The sequence below is a fragment of the Bemisia tabaci genome, chromosome 8 (assembly GCF_918797505.1).
Source record: "Bemisia tabaci chromosome 8, PGI_BMITA_v3".
NCBI classification, from domain to species: Eukaryota; Metazoa; Arthropoda; class Insecta; order Hemiptera; family Aleyrodidae; genus Bemisia; species Bemisia tabaci.
In genome coordinates, this window is record NC_092800.1 from 29,713,321 (window position 1) to 29,729,626 (window position 16,306).

A 16,306-nucleotide genomic window follows, 5' to 3' on the forward strand; every position below is an offset into this window, starting at 1 on the left:
GAGAAATCCGAAAAAAAGAGGGTTAACCCGGAACAAATTGCTTAACAAACTTTTCCTACGTAAACTTCTTCAGTAGGTCCTATTGAACAACATACCAAAAGTTTACCACGGTTCGCTCCCGGAACACCCCCCCAAATTGCCTAAATTTCAAAATGGCGGCCATAATAAGGCCTCTGGGAGTTCGATTTTTTTAAAAATACGCATACAGTGTCATGTGAGGTGTCAATTCCTATGTAATTTTGGTCGTAGATTTCAAATATGAAGTAAAAAAAGTCCCTTGATCAAAAGGGGGTACCCCAAATCCAAGATGGCAGCCAATTTTGAAAGTCAAGAGGGTGGATTTTTAAAAAGTTCGCGTGATAAGGCAAGTGAGGTATCATTTCTTATGTAATTTTGGTCGTAGATTTCATTTATGAAGTCATAAAAGCCCTCAAGTCAAAGGGATTGCTCCAAATGCAAAGATGGCGGCCAGCTTTGAAAGGCAGGAGGGTGAATTTTTGAAATGTTTACGTGACATCCCTAGTAAAATAGAATCAACCTGACGTCAGGGTATGTTTCATAAACTACCCTGAGTCAGATTGATATCAGCCTGAATTAGTCTGACTCAGGGTAGTTTATGAAACGTCAGGTTGATTCTATTTTACTAGGGATGTCACGTAAACATTTCAAAAATTCACCCTCCTGCCTTTCAAAGCTGGCCGCCATCTTTGCATTTGGAGCAATCCCTTTGACTTGAGGGCTTTTATGACTTCATAAATGAAATCTACGACCAAAATTACATAAGAAATGATACCTCACTTGCCTTATCACGCGAACTTTTTAAAAATCCACCCTCTTGACTTTCAAAATTGGCTGCCATCTTGGATTTGGGGTACCCCCTTTTGATCAAGGGACTTTTTTTACTTCATATTTGAAATCTACGACCAAAATTACATAGGAATTGACACCTCACATGACACTGTATGCGTATTTTTAAAAAAATCGAACTCCCAGAGGCCTTATTATGGCCGCCATTTTGAAATTTAGGCAATTTGGGGGGGTGTTCCGGGAGCGAACCGTGGTAAACTTTTGGTATGTTGTTCAATAGGACCTACTGAAGAAGTTTACGTAGGAAAAGTTTGTTAAGCAATTTGTTCCGGGTTAACCCTCTTTTTTTCGGATTTCTCCTTGACTAACCCCCCAAAAACCCAAAAGTCGTGGATTTAAGGATATGAATTTTGGGCAATATGCACGAATAGCTATCTACTGGCACTTGATTGACTCAAAATGTATAGGATATGCATTTACGAACTACAAAAACAGCCTAACTTGACTTTTTCAGCGCCTTGACCCGAAATTCCCGCCAAAAAAAGCGAAAAATCGCATTTTCTCAAAAACGGCCCCATCACAGATTTCGCGGTTTGTTGTTCCTCAATCAGTAGGCCTTCTAGTTGACATTTCCGCAAAAAAATCGCGGGTGGTATGTTGACCGCATTAAAATTGTTTAAAACGCACCGTGGGGGAAAAGAAGGTGAATCAAATAGGAGGAACCAGATTAAGAGGATGGAGGACTCATTGAAGAGGGATAAGAAGACAGAATAGAAGTTGTGAAAGTTGAAGTGGGTTATAGGAGACTCTGATTTTGAAAATCAGGGTTCCCGCCACAATTTTGAATATTTGTCGTAGAAATCAGAAAATATAGAGACTTTCAAACGAAATAGACATCGAAAAGCACAAAATGGTCCATCCCAGGACCAGATTTAGGGAGTGGCCCCATGGGCCGCGGCCCATGCCGGCAAATTTAGGGGGCGGCAAATGTTGTAACTTTTTCAAATGTAGGTATCAAGAAAAAGATCTGATTCAGAAAAAAAAACTACAAACGAGAAAAAGCGAAACAATCTCTCATTTCCTGAGAGTTAAAGTATAGTAATTTCTAATTTGTTCGTCTTTCGGTGATACAAGAGACAGCGCCTTTCATTAGTCTAGTTGAGAGAGAAACCAAACACACAATTTTGCCTGGAACGGCGCGGCGCAGAGAGCAATGATGACGAGGACTTGAGATGGAAATTAGAAGCCCTCGGCGCGCCGGTCAGCATGAAACACATATTAGCGCCTACAAGACTGCATAAATACTTCACGCATTGCGTTAAACGTTGTGCGGTCAGCAGCGATTCGCGTGAGACTCATAGTGCCTACAAGACTGCATGAATACTTCACGTATCGCATCAAACACAGTGCGGTCATCAGCGGTCGGCGTGAAGCGCATAGCGCCTACAAGATTGAATGAATACTTCACGCATTGCGCCAAACACAGCACGTTCAACGTGGTGCGGTGGCGGACGTTAAACTTATAGAACCACATTTATTTTTATTCTTTCATAATTTTTTCGTTCTTTTCTCATAAATGAAAGGCCTCGTCCACACAGAGATAGGTTTACGGAACTTAATTTTCGCGCAAAGTTCCGTGAACTTTTGCTGGTGTTGACAGGACTTTCACAAAAAATGTGCCCAACACGAGTAAACGTGTCTTATGGACCCCTCTCCCTCCGGCACGTTCACTTAATGGTTTGTATCGATGTTTCAAAACGAATAAGAAGGGGGCGGTAAAATACAGGCGGCCCATGGGCGGCGAGTAGGTAAATCCGGCCGTTGTCCATCTCAGTCCTAAATACTTACTTCTGAAGCTGGGGGACAAAACTCCCTTCAATAAAATGTCAGGCCACTTAATTATCGTATAGGCTTACAAGAAAGGTGTTTTTATAGGTAATCGACGCCGAAAAATCCGGATATGACGGTCTTAAAGTCCCCTGGGAACATGCATGTATGGCGAGGTGTGTTCTAAAATAGTATATTAAGTTGTGCGTCATGTTGTTTAAACGGGCAACAGCTACATGTCAAAATGTTTCGGCAGATTTTTTTTCTTATTTCAGACTTTAAAACACGATTTTATGACATGCCCAATTGACCCAGTCTAGTGCTGCGACAAATCCTAGAATCGGCCTCCAAGAGGATTAGGAGGTTTCTTCGGAAGAAGCAGGAAGTGCGGATGGAAAATAAAAGCACTTCGGCTCCGATCTGGACTAGGTTGAAATAGCGAGAGGTCTATCTTGCGTTGACATATTTTCAGTTGTCGTTTTATGATGAGCTTTGTTGATCGTTGCACATTGAAAATGATGACCTCCGTGTTATATCACAGCATTTATGAGCGGTCTCTTAAATCACTTTTTAATCCTCCATCATGTCGCATGCATGCCCGCATTTTAATCGAGCATTTTGTTGGATTAAGTTTTTATTGGCTCCGTATCCCCCTCGGAGTGTATCGACGTAAGGTAGTTCATCCTTGCTAGACCTCCTCGTCTGATGCGTGATCCTCCACTTTAAAATTGCATCTGATATAAGTGTAAAGCACCTGAGAAGTCTTAAGGCGTATTATCGTCGTTAAGACCAAGACAATTTAAAAGACGGATTTATAAATAAGTAGGAGCTGTTCTTGTTAAATAGAGACTTCAGCACACAGCAAATCCTCTACTTCATCTTCCACTTTAAAATTGCGATGGATCTAAGTTTATAGTGTGGAAATTAGAGTGCATTGCTGCTTTTAAAACCAAGAAATTGTAAAAGACGAAAGTATAAATATCTATGAGAGTTTTTTTATGGCTTTAGGCGAAAGAAAATGGACTAAATGCATCAGAACTTGATTAGATAAAATACAGGTAAAGATTTTAAAATGAATTCTCCTCCATAAAACTCATTGTGGACAATGAATTACATGGCCGTATGCTTGGGTTACTAAATGATGTTTGTACGCGTTTTGTTAGAAGTTTGAGATATGAGGGCAAAACTGCTCTTACCTTAATTTCCTGAGATAATTCATTTAAATTCGCTGGTTTCAGTCCAAATAATTCTACCATGGAATGTATGAAAGATTCCCTTTTTGCCTGCAATATCTGTGCAAAAAAGTTTGTCGTCAAAGAACCCTGGTAAAAATTGGCAGTAGAATCTGTGTTCCAAAATACTATAGACCTACAGCCGGCTGTAAGATTTCCAATAGCTTCTATAGCCGGCTACACATTTTCTTATAGCCTTTTATAGCCGATGGCGATTAAGCAACAGCCAGGCGATGAAGTGTATACTAAACGTTACTAATTACGGATGCTAGCACTCAGTGAGTTTTTGGAATACTGCTCTCTTTTTGGGCTGTAGTATCTTGATTTATTTTGCGAGAAAAGCTCCGTACTTTTGATGGATTCCTGCCATTACTAATACATTAGAGCGCCTTCAGTTTCGTATGATACTGTGCAATACCTCTGGTGTGAAATAGTTGCTTCAAGCGGCGCGGCGGGCGGGCGGCCTGCGCGAGGCGCGCATTGGCGCCTACAAACCTAACAGGGATACTTCACGCGTTGCGCAATGCGTGAAGTATCCCTATTAGGTTTGTAGGCGCCAGTGCGTCGCCGCTCCGCTTTGTGTTAGGCTCTAATATTTAATCTGGCGGAGTCAGCGTTATTCAACTCATGATTTTGAAATGTTTCCACATCCTGCATGGATTTTTCTCATTTTAATTTATGAAAAAAAATATGTATTAAAGGAAAATATAATGTGTGTTTTGTAAATATTAAGGTGGTTCCGTATCAAACTTAATGATTTCCAAAGCACACGAATTTCTACACAATTTCTTATAGCCTTTTATAATCGATGGCGAAAAAGCAACAGCCAGGCGATAAAATGTAAAGCCCGGCGATAGGAACTATAGCCCGGCTGCATAATTTTTTATCGCTTCGTATAGCCCGGCCGTATGATTTTCTCCGCATTCTACAGCCAGCTATATGATTTTCTGTAGCCTTCTTTAGCCGGCCATAAGAATTCCTATGGTATTTTGAAACGCAGCTCTCATCGCCAATTTTTACCAGGGAAAAATCCCTTTTATGGGGTAAAAAAACGACTTACTGAATTTGAGTACCCTTTTGAAAAGATATTTCTGTAAAAAGAATGCGATGACTGGAAGGTAATATCAAGAACTCATGTTGCAGCATTAGCTCGACTTTATTTCGACAGTTTGAAAGTTGGTAAAAAGAAATTTAACAACCATTTCACTTCGCTTGTAACAGTGGCGGTTTGGAATGTTACCAACACTGTAATCTCACCACTTAAATCAATTAAAAATATCGATTTTAGGTGAAACAAGCTGCCTCAACAATAATCAATTGTTTTACATAAGTTTAAATGGAAGAGGAACAGTGTTGCCGACTTGCAATAATCGTCACTCGCTCACATAACTCTCACTCTAATTCTCGCTAACGGGTTGCGGAGTCAAGCTCGACATAACTTTGCTCACAATTCAGTGTAGCGTTTATCTTTCCGTTGTCCATTCATTATTCGTAACGCAGCGTTTAGCAACACTCAACGTCAAGGAACTGAATTATTTCAATGTCCCGTACGATCAAGGCTACCGGCTTTCATTTAAATGAACCTTTTTACCGGGTATTGTTGTGGCAATGAGAGGCGTATACAGCTGAAATACTCAGAAATGTGAGGATGTACAGGAAGGATTGCAGTATTATCTCATAACTCATACTACGAAATCATTACATATTCTACGCGGCTGAAGCGTGCAGTGCAAAGCGTGCCGCACAGTGGAACGAGTCGATGGGAGAAGTCAGATAAAATTTGGAAACTTAAAAAGCTTTTAACTCTGATTATACAAAATTGTGAAGTTCTAAAAGTGGTTCCATCGGTTTCCTCGTGAGATTTTCTTCATATATAGCACCCCTTGAAGTTTAAAATGTGACGAAATAAACATCCAAATTTGCAATTTTAGTTAAATATTTCATGTCCAACTTCTCTAATTGACTCGATGTACTGTGTGGCGACGCACGCGGCGATTCACTGTATTGGCGATTTTGCGCTCACCCATTTCCCGATTCCAAATAGCTCGGACTCGCATCACACGTTTTTGCCATCTTGTTGTATCTCGTGGTTCTGTTCAACATTTCATTGTCTCCTCTTCCTCTTTTTCCCCCAATTTCCCCTTCATCCTATTTCCTCCACCTTCCTATTCTTTCTCTCCAGTGCTCCTGAATCCTGATTCCTCCCTCTTACTCTTACTCGTTCTCTTTAAACTCTTCTCTCTTCTCTCTAGTTTAGTCATCTCCTACCAGTCGTCATATTCCAGAAAAACAAAATAAATTAGAGTCCCCTTGTTGGCGGTTTCTCATTAACAATCATTCGATGCAATCGGTTGAATCCTTGAGCTTTCAACAAATTTTTCATTCGGTCAGCATTATATCAAGTTGAAAGTAGTCCTGGTCCAGTTACTGCTCATTCAAAGGCACGCGCATTCATGCCTCATCAGTAAATAGTTATTTTGGCTGCGAAAAAAACGAACTTGTAATAAAGGACATATGTGCTACCTCAGTGAATGAGTGTATGCCATTTGTCTGCTGAAACTTTTGCACCCAACAGGTTAATCTAAAGCCTTTTTTATTTTCCTCTTTCATACGATTCCTCTCTAGCAGTATCAGTTAAAAAGAAAATAAACAAGTGTCACTGATGAAACATTTGAAAAGGTCTGACCTACGATTCTATGAATGGTGCAATCAATCCACTGATATTCATTTTTCTGAACTATATGTGACGCAAAGCAAAAACCTTATTTTTCCTTTTTTTATCCAGACAGTAGTGACTAAATAAAGTCCTCTTCCTTTAATCATTACAATACGCTCTCTGACCCCATAAATTTTCATTTTTTGCCACATTTCATATTATCGTCTTACTGAGCCAATCTCCACAATTTTTTTGGCTATCAGACGGATCAACAGGTGATAGGTAGTCCTTAGATGAGGCCGCTTTATTAAGAGTTTGGAAATATGACCCAGACTTTTGTTGGCGAGATAAAGTTGTAAGTTTCCCCATTTAACATTTAAAGTCTATTTTTCGTCATAGTTCGTCTGAAAGATCTACCGGGCCAATTTTCATGACTTTTTGGCTATCGATGGGGAAGAATCCCTGAAAAATAATTTTGCTCCTTTAGATTAATTCATTTAGAGCCCTCGAAGCGCCCTCTGGGTATGGGCTGCGTAGAGGCTGAGGAGAATACCTCCCAGTGAACTATAATACTCTTAGCAAAAATGAAAAATTAGCAAATGAATAACATAATTAAATCTATTTTAGCCCTTTCAATCAGAGGGGAGAGCATGGGCCCCAAAAGCTCGTACACATTCTCGTCCCCAGCACCTCACCTCACCAGGCATGAAAGTCAAGTAACCGGTCATCAACCAACACCACGCCCACCCTCACAAAATCGTGATCCCTCTCCTGAGCATCACCATAAAAGCCACGGCGGAATCGGCATATTTCCGCACGATCTGTCAACCGCGCACTCGCGCGAGCAGCGTCTGCGTCTGCGAATGCGAATGCGAGCTGCATCGCAATTTTCGCAGTCTCGCGGGACCTTGACATTCGCTGCCGCGACGCGACGCGCGCGCTCAAAAACCAAATATTTACAGTCGTCCGGCCGCTCAGCAGCCCACGAGACATACCCCCCCTGTGGGGGGAAGGGGGGGCGCTCGGCCGGGTGGGGGGGGGTGTGCGCGGGCTCTCACGCGTGTCCGAACTTACAGACGTCAGAGTAAATTTTATTTAATCGGACAAGCAGCAACCGGCGAGGAGCCCATTAAAATTCTGCATTCCTAGCGAGCGTATTATCATTCCTCTCCGGGCACTACGTAGTATCTCCGTAGGCGGTGGCCAGTGGTCATCCGAAAGCCCGACGGTCGACCGGATGGAGGGGGGGGGGAGGGGGGGGCTCGGTCTGGGAAGAGTTGCCGCGAGGTTGGAAATAGTAGCAGCCTCTAGCACAGGGTGGTAAGAGGACACAAAGACAGATGGATGATACCACGAGGACGTATTATTAATGCCAAAAGGAACTTTGCGCAATTGTGATAAATCAAAAAGAATTATAAGGCGCAAAAATCCTATGTATGTAACTCCTTTTGATTTAATTCATTTGTTTATAGTTCATGTCAGCTTTGATGTGTAAATGGGTGGTAAGATTTCCAAGACTATGAAAAAAAGCACGTTTTGACGTTCGAGAGTTATGAGGAAACTTATAACCTTTATAATATGAGAGACTTGGAGGATGAAGCGCATAAGTGCTGTTTTTGCTGTATATATTTCGAGAAATACGTGCTTTAAGTTTCGAAATTACATGGATCTTATTGGCGGAGAGAAAGTTAAAACTAAACACCTGAGAGCTCATATGGCGTTCCTATGCGCAGCTCAATCGCATATGCAGTTTATGACTTTAACTTGGGAGTTCTCATGATCAAATCCCTATGACCGAATGAGGTTCAGCGCCAATCACGCAGTTTCGACTTTTATGAGTCACGGATGAAGGCACCCGCACTCCTCAAAGCAACAAACGACAAAAGAGTGCATCGGATCGGCCGAACACTCCTCACGTTACGAGCACATTTTTGTGCGGATTACACACCAAGGGCAGAATGCTGCCGTGCTAAGGAAGAACGCCGTATGAGCCTTCAGACGTTGCCAAGTTTCCTCCGATAAAAACCGAATTTACTGGGAAAATTATGAATATTAATTTCCAAAATTTTCAGACAATTTTGCACGCAATTTAATCTAAAATATCAGAAACTTTCAGGGAAAAATGTGCATGAATGTTGTCAAAAATACATGTTTTATCGAGGGCAATTTGACAACTCTCGAATGTTCATACGGCGTTCTTCCTCAGCATGGCAGCATGGCAGCATGGCACGTTCATCAGAGGATGCTGCATCCAAAACTGTACAGAGACAAAATAGTCGCAGTCTCATGATTGTTCTTCGTGTTTTGAAGTGCTCGTTGTTCTCTCTGTCACGGTATGTTAGTCCGCTTTTTATCGCGGATCAATGAATTAACGGAGTTTCCGGCAATTTTTATTGTGAAATTTGACGCAATATATTGAGGGCGATGGATCAAATATCAATGCTTCCTTTATCGCGGTATTGCAGGGGTGTACCGTTTCAGAAAAGCAAAAACAAATTAAATTCTCCAAAATTCAGTTCGCAATTTTAGTGTCTGTTTGCTTGAACGTAATGCAATTATAACTGTGGAGGGTTAGAAGGTGGGATACATACCAGAATATGCTGTGAGCTTGTTCATGTAAGTCATATTTTTCCCTAGCTTTACTTCCAGCATGCTGTTACTTACGTATTATTTTGATGATCATCAATAATTTTCTTTTTCCGCACATAAAATTGAGGAGTATAGGGTATTTTGTTTGTATTCTCTATTCCTTTTTTAAGATTCACACGTTGGAGACTAAATGTTGATAAAAGCAAGTGTAATACAGCATGCCGGTACATTTGTACAAACCTCATATCAATGCATAAGATAAAATTTTTTCCCAGGTATTTAGTCCCTTTTATCCCTAATTTTAACCCTAATTTCTTCTAAAATGAGTTGAGAATCAGAGTAATGTAGTTGAACACTTTGATGGCAAGACTCCATCAGAGATATCAAGAATTTGTAAAGAACTGGATCGAATTCAAATGAGAAGAACCTACCCACAGTTACTTACTTCTCGGAATTTTCCACGAATCTTTGAACAAGTTTGCAAATTATACGAAATCTTGTTGCACAAACATTTCCTCAACGAAAATGGCAGCTAAGATTCATCCTCAAAAACACATACAATTTAATTTTCAGAATAATCAAACTCCAATATTCGGGGGAAAAATCCCTGTCGCATATTTTGGGTAACCAAGATTTCCTCCGTCCCATCTCATCTTATCATTTCCTCTACTTTTCCTTATTTTTTGGAGGGATTCCAAGGAAAACGGCCCCTTCCAGACCCCCTTTCTTATCGCCACTTTAATCCAGACCGAGAATACCCATAGACCTCTACAACTATTCCTTCATCCCAAAATTGAATAACATAGTCGCTAAGCGAATCAGTAGGTAACCGCCAATCGACAACAAGACTATCGAGAGTCGAAAATAAATGTGCACCCTGCGAACTTTCTTACACACACTTGTCATGTGCGCGGACCAATATTAAAGTAGTCGACCTTTGGTTTTTTCGCCATAAATTCGTCGGGAAATAAACCACTGAGCGAGAGTTTTGACTTTTTTATTAATTTTTAAAATCAGCTATCTGAAAATGCCTAAAATACACAACTAAACGGTCAAACAATGAATTCAAACGAGGAGCTTGGAAGACAAGTGGGATAAGTACAGCGATTGAAAAATTGAGATATTAATGGTTTCGACTAAAACTAGCCTTAAAGTATATAAGAAAAAGTCACCGCGAGAAATACGTTTTTAAGCATCAGAATGTGCCTTTAAACTTTTTTCTTGCCGTAGGGCTCCATGTAATTTTGAAATTTGAAACACGGTTATCTTAAAATAGCAAAGACTGCACTTATACCACTTTTCCTTCAAGCTCCTCAGATAATATGGAACAATCTCTATCATACTATCCTAACATAGTGGACGATCCGCGGAAAATTCAAATGCCAATTTTAGGGGAAAACTCTCAATTCCTGAGCCTTATTTGTGTAGCTAAAGGTTTCTTCTTGTTTCCTCTTAACGTTTCTCCTATTTTTCCTTATTTTTTGGAGGGGTTCCGAAAAGGATCTCCCTTTCCCTTGATGTCATCTTCACTGTAATCCAGACCAGAAATATGGACCATAAACATTCACCACCATCCTCTCATTCCCAAAATTGAATCACATTGTTGCTAATCGAACGCTAATCGAGGATATTGCTGCCTAGCTAAGGGAGAACGCCGTGTGAACATTCGGGAGTTGCCTAATTCATCCGGATAAAACATGCATTTTTGAGGAAAGCTTTATGCACAATTTTCCTTGAAATTTTCAGATGTTTTAGATAAAATTGCGAAAAAACTTGTCTGAAAAATTTGGAGAGAAATATTCTCAATTTCTCTGGTAACTTCGCTTTTTATTGAGGTAAATATGGCAACGTATAAATGCTTTTACGTCGTTTTTCCTTAGCACGACAGATCGAGAGTCTGAATGTTATACCCTGCCGACTTTTTTACACCCACCTGAATGTTGTACTGCCGTGCGTTGCTAAGTCAGAACGCATTATTACCTTTTAGACGTTGCCAAATTTCCTTCAATAAAAATCGAATTACTGAGAAAATAGAGAATATTTTTTTCAAAAATTTTGAGACAGTTTCTTACGCAATTCAGTCTACAATATCTAAAGATTTAAATGAAAAACATGCATAAAGTTCGTAAAAAATGCGTGTTATATGAAGGGGGATGTGGAAACTTTCGGATGTTTATACGGCGTTTTTCCTTAGCACGGCATAGTACTACCGTGCTAAGAAGGAACGCCATATGAACATTCAAGAGTTGCCAAATTTTCCTAAATTTAACATGTATTTTTGAGGAAAGTCACGCTTAATTTTCCTTGAAATTTTCAGATATTTTAGATTAAATCGTGAACAAAATTGACTAAAACATTTGAAGAAAAATCTTCACAATTTATTCAGTAAATTCCATTTTTCTTGAAGGAAATATGGCAACGTCTGAAGGCTCATACGGCGTTCTTCCTTAGCATGACAGAAGTACTCTGCCGACTTTTTTATACCCACCTGTCGTCCGCCGGGATCAATATTAGGTCAGCCGGCCTTTGGTTCATCCTTACGAGTGTCATCTCCCGCACGGGCGAATGATTTACGCCTGAATATATTCTTTCTCTCGGAAAGGGTCCGACATTAAGTAGGCGTTGACCGATCTCGCGATCGGTTGTCGCCCTGTAAAAACTTAATCAAAGTTATAGAATGCGCTTTGTGCCGAGCTCATAAATTACTTAGCCGCCCCCTGCGGAGGCTCAAGATTTCGGGGGATGTACGTGGTGTTGATTCGCGGTTTCGTGAGGGAAACTGGGGTTTCGTCCCGAAAGACAACTCTGGCCTTGTGACCCGTTCTTTCTGCCCCGAGTTCTTCTACTCCTCTTACATAGGTGCCAACTCTATAAACCATAGGGGAAAGTACTAAAAATGAGCCCAAAAGGCTGCAGAGAAATGCTGGGTTCACAGTTTTTCTGATCTCTTCTCCTGAGGCTGGCTCTCTCCTCCTGAGGATGATTGAAGATTTTATATATGTTTTTATTGATTTATCGAGCCCTTTATTTTTAGTGATTTTCAGATTTTTAATATTCATGTAATATATTGTGTTCGATACTGGATGGCCTGAAAAACGGGACTGTGCCTTAGTCGTTCGTAGAAGAAGGTGAAGAGAAAGAAGGCACTTCTCTGAGCGGATGTATGGGGCTTACAGAACAAGGCGCATTAATGCAGTTTTTGAGAAAATTTAGATATTCATGGACTCAACTAGAGCTAGTTTGGAAGTATAGTCTCTGAAAAAGTCACAGTTATAAAATCCAACTTTAAAACATCAAAAATTTAGTTTACACTTCCTTTTCACCACGCGGCTCTATTTAATTTTAAAACTTTAAACGCGTATTTCTTGAAATAGCAGAAACTGCATTTGGACGGAGTTAAACAGAAAGGAACCAAGCCACATCGGGATCGAACCGAGAAAAAGAGGTTTAAAGTTTGGCTCCTACATAAGACTCAATGTAAAAGATAAACTTCAAGTTCAATTTCTACAAAATTTGCTCCAACAAAAACTTTGAATTTTTGGTGATAGATAGTAGAGCAGTGGTTGAGTTCAAAACCACTCATAACTCAATTTTTTCCAAAATGTGGGTTGGTTCCTTTCTGCTTAACTCAGTCCATTTATGCGCCTTGCCCACCAAGCCCCTCATATCAAATCGAGAAATATTGATTATTAGAATATTAGAGTTTTAATATGAACCCTGAAGAGTCAATGCAATGCTGGTGCAGTGGAAAATGCTCTTCTTGGGTTTTCTCAGGGTAGTATTAATAGTTATGCTTTTCGTGAGTCAACGTATATATAATTGAATGTATTTAAATCATACTTTTGGCTTAATAAGAGGAGCCAAAAAGGTTTAGACATTTCACATTTAACTAGAACTCTTATTAGGGCCGGATTTAGGGGGTGGCCACATGGGCCGCGGCCCATGGCGGCAAATTTAGGGGGCAGCAAATGTTGTAATTTTTTCAATTGTATGTATCAAGAAAAAAATTACAAACGAAAAAAGGCGAAATTATCTCTCATTTCCTGAGATTTAAAGTATAGTAATTTATAATCTGTTCGTCTATCAGTGATACAAGAGACAGTGCCTTTCATTAGTCTAGTTGAGAGAGAAACCAAACACGCGCAATTTTTGCCTAGAGCGGTGTAGCGCAGAGAGCAATGATGACGAGGGCTTGAGATGAAAAAGAGAATCCCTGGGCGTGTTGCGGCGCGCCAGTCAGCATGAGGCACATATTAGCGCCTACAAGACTCCATGGATACTTCACGCATTGCGTCAAACGTAGTGCGGTCAGTAGCGATTCGCGTGAAACTCATAGTGCCTACAAGACTGCATGAATACTTCACGCATTGCGTCAAACGTAGTGCGGTTATTAGCGGTTGGCGCCGTAAAACTCATGGTGCCTACAAGACTGCATGAATACTTCACGCATTGCGTCAAAAACAATGCGGTAAGGAGCGGTCGGCGTGAAACGCACAGCGCCTACAAGACTGTAGGGATACTTCACGCATTGCGCCAAACACAGTGCGGTTGGCGCGGTGGCGGATATTAAAATCATTCAACCAAATTCATGTTTATTCTTTCATAATTTTTTCGTTCTTTTCTCATAAATGAAAGGCCTCGTCCAAACAGAGATATGTTTACGGAACTTAATTTTCGCGTTAACTTCCTGTGAATTTTTGCAAGTGTTGACAGGGTTTTCATAAAAAATGTGCCCAATACGAGTAAACGCGTTTATGCACCCGTTCTCCTCCGGCACGTTCACCTGATGGTTTTCTATGGATGTTTCAGAACGAATGAGAGGGGGCGGCAAAATACAGGCGGCCCATGGGCGGCAAGTAGGTAAATCCGTCCCTGACTCTTATTCATTCTTTAAGTCTTTCGATGAACATTTTTCAATAGAAATATAAAAACCTTTAATTTTCAATTTTTGGACAAACTTCACGATGAGATCCCTACTTTTGCGGTTAAAAAGCGACCCCAAAGTTAAAATCCTTTAAGTCTCGCTTGTTGAAGAACACTTTGAACTTTGCACTAGAAGCTTTCAGTTTGAGATTTGACCAGGTTCAATATACCTCGATCTGTCTCAGTCGAACCGACGGCTAAAATACCTAACACATTTGACAACTGCGTAAGGATGATACGCTCCTCCTTTCGCGAGTACAGCCTAACTCAGCACCGCAGACCACCTCGCCCCTTTTTCACTCACCCCTCGGACCGTAATAATTTTTCGCGACTTTCCTCCCCACAAACTGGAGTCTTCGCGGTTCGGGCTCCGCTCCTTGGCATCAATAAGATAAAATAAAATTAGGACGACGCACAGTGGATCCAGTTATAGGGAGTAATTGGACATGGTGTCAAAGGCGGATCCAGCAATTTGGCAAACCCGGATTTTCTCCATTTAAACCTATGCCAAATAATTGATTCTTGTCAAAGCATGTAGCCTCTCCAAATATCGATACATTTTCATAGGTTTAAATGGAAGAAAGACAATGTTGCCAATTTGCTGGATCCGCCAATGCATGGTGTGGTAACATTAAAAGCTCATACCCTTATAAATACAAAAAGTAAAGGTTTGAAATCGGTTTCCGCGCGCGTGAAATTTATTTTGCAGAGCATCCTTTAAAATGTATAATATGACGAAATAAACATCAAATTTGAATGATATAGCCTAAACAGCCGTGCTATAAGAGAGAACGCCGTATGAGCTTTCAGACGTTGCTAAGTTTCCTCCGACAAAAACCGAATTTATTGGGAAAATTGCGAATATTATTTTCCAATATTTTCAGACCTTCAAGCGTTGCCAAGTCTCCTTCGATAAAAACCGGATTTACTGGGAAAATTGTAAATATTTTTCCTCACAATTTTCAGACAATTTTGTACGCAATTTAATCTAAAACACCTGAAAACTTCAAGGAAAAATATGCATGAATGTGGTCAAAAATATATGTTTTATCAAGGGAAATTTGGCAACTTTCGAATGTTCACACGGCGTACTTTCCCAGCACGACAGTAAAATATCACGTCCGAAATCTTCAAAAGCTCGTCCCACCGTGCGACACGGCGGACGAATTCATTTTACCTTTGAAGCGCCGACGGAACTCCCCTTTCAGTTTGCCAATACGGAAAAACTCGCCGCCGAGAGACTCTGACGACAAAACCGCCTAACTCAATTTTCGTTTGAGCTCTGGAAAGCATTGGGTTATTTGCGCATGATAGGCTTATTTCAAAGTATAGTTACGTCTTTTTGTGAGCTGAGCCAGATTCTGGGGTGTGCAACAAGCAAGAAGGAAGATTTACGAGCAGTGACGATTGCTACCGTTTCGGGCGCCAGAATCGATAGCCCGGGAAGGACACGAAATGAATAGGAACCACTCGGCTTTCAACGTGGATTAAAAACGCATTTTTTTGCACGATTTTTCAATAATGTCGCTCGATTCCTCGCCAACTTTTCGCATTTAATCTTGGCCTTTGCTTGGCCCCGCGTTTAACTTTCTATCCAAGTTTTAACTGAATTTCAATCTTCTTCCATTTACGAAGCCCGTTTTTGATTCCGCCGAAGGAAGTCTCGACAATGGATTTATGATATGATCTGTAATCAAAGTTCGGGAGCAGATAACTTGGAGATGAGCACGGGATAGATCGATGGGTCAATGAACTTTTCACCATGGTGGATAATAGAATGTCGAAACGGATTGGAGCTTCTCAAGCTCCAAGTTAGCTTCTACGTCTAATCTTAACGAGATGTCAATCTTTGAGAAAGGTTGAGGATGACGTCATCAACTATATTGATGTATATCAATGGCCAAAGTTGGAAAGTGCGTAACTTTTTTGCAACGCACAGTGGATCGAGTCGACAGGAGAGGTCGGACAAAATTTAGAAACTTAACATAACCTAACCTAACGTAGCCTAACCTAACAAAATAATAAACATTTACGAAGCGGCACTGGTTACAACATACATGCAAACGCATTCGTAAGGCTGCGCGATTGCAGTGTAACGACGCATAATTGCAACTCATTTCTGAGCTATCCTGATTTTTGCGCATAAAAAATCAAGAGGCGCAATGAGGGATCGAGTCATTAAGAGAGGTCGGACAAAATTAGGAGACTTTAAACGCTTACAACTCCGTTTCGTACAAAACTTAGAGGTTCTAAAAGTGGCTTCATTGGTTTC

The 16,306-nt window shown here is 40.6% G+C and overlaps 1 protein-coding gene across 3 annotated transcripts in view; it reads left to right on the forward strand.

Moving 5' to 3' along the window:
• Positions 1–16,306, forward strand: part of LOC109033933 (facilitated trehalose transporter Tret1-2 homolog) — a 95,269-nt gene that overhangs the window by 41,174 nt on the left and 37,789 nt on the right. Inside the window, exon 1 of one of the 3 annotated variants that reach the window (XM_019046795.2) lies at positions 8,983–9,138. The exons of the other annotated variants lie outside the window; for them this stretch is intronic. The gene's annotated coding sequence lies outside the window, so the exon portion shown is untranslated. Of the gene's footprint in view, positions 1–8,982; positions 9,139–16,306 lie in introns of those variants that run through there. 3 annotated transcript variants of the gene reach the window in all.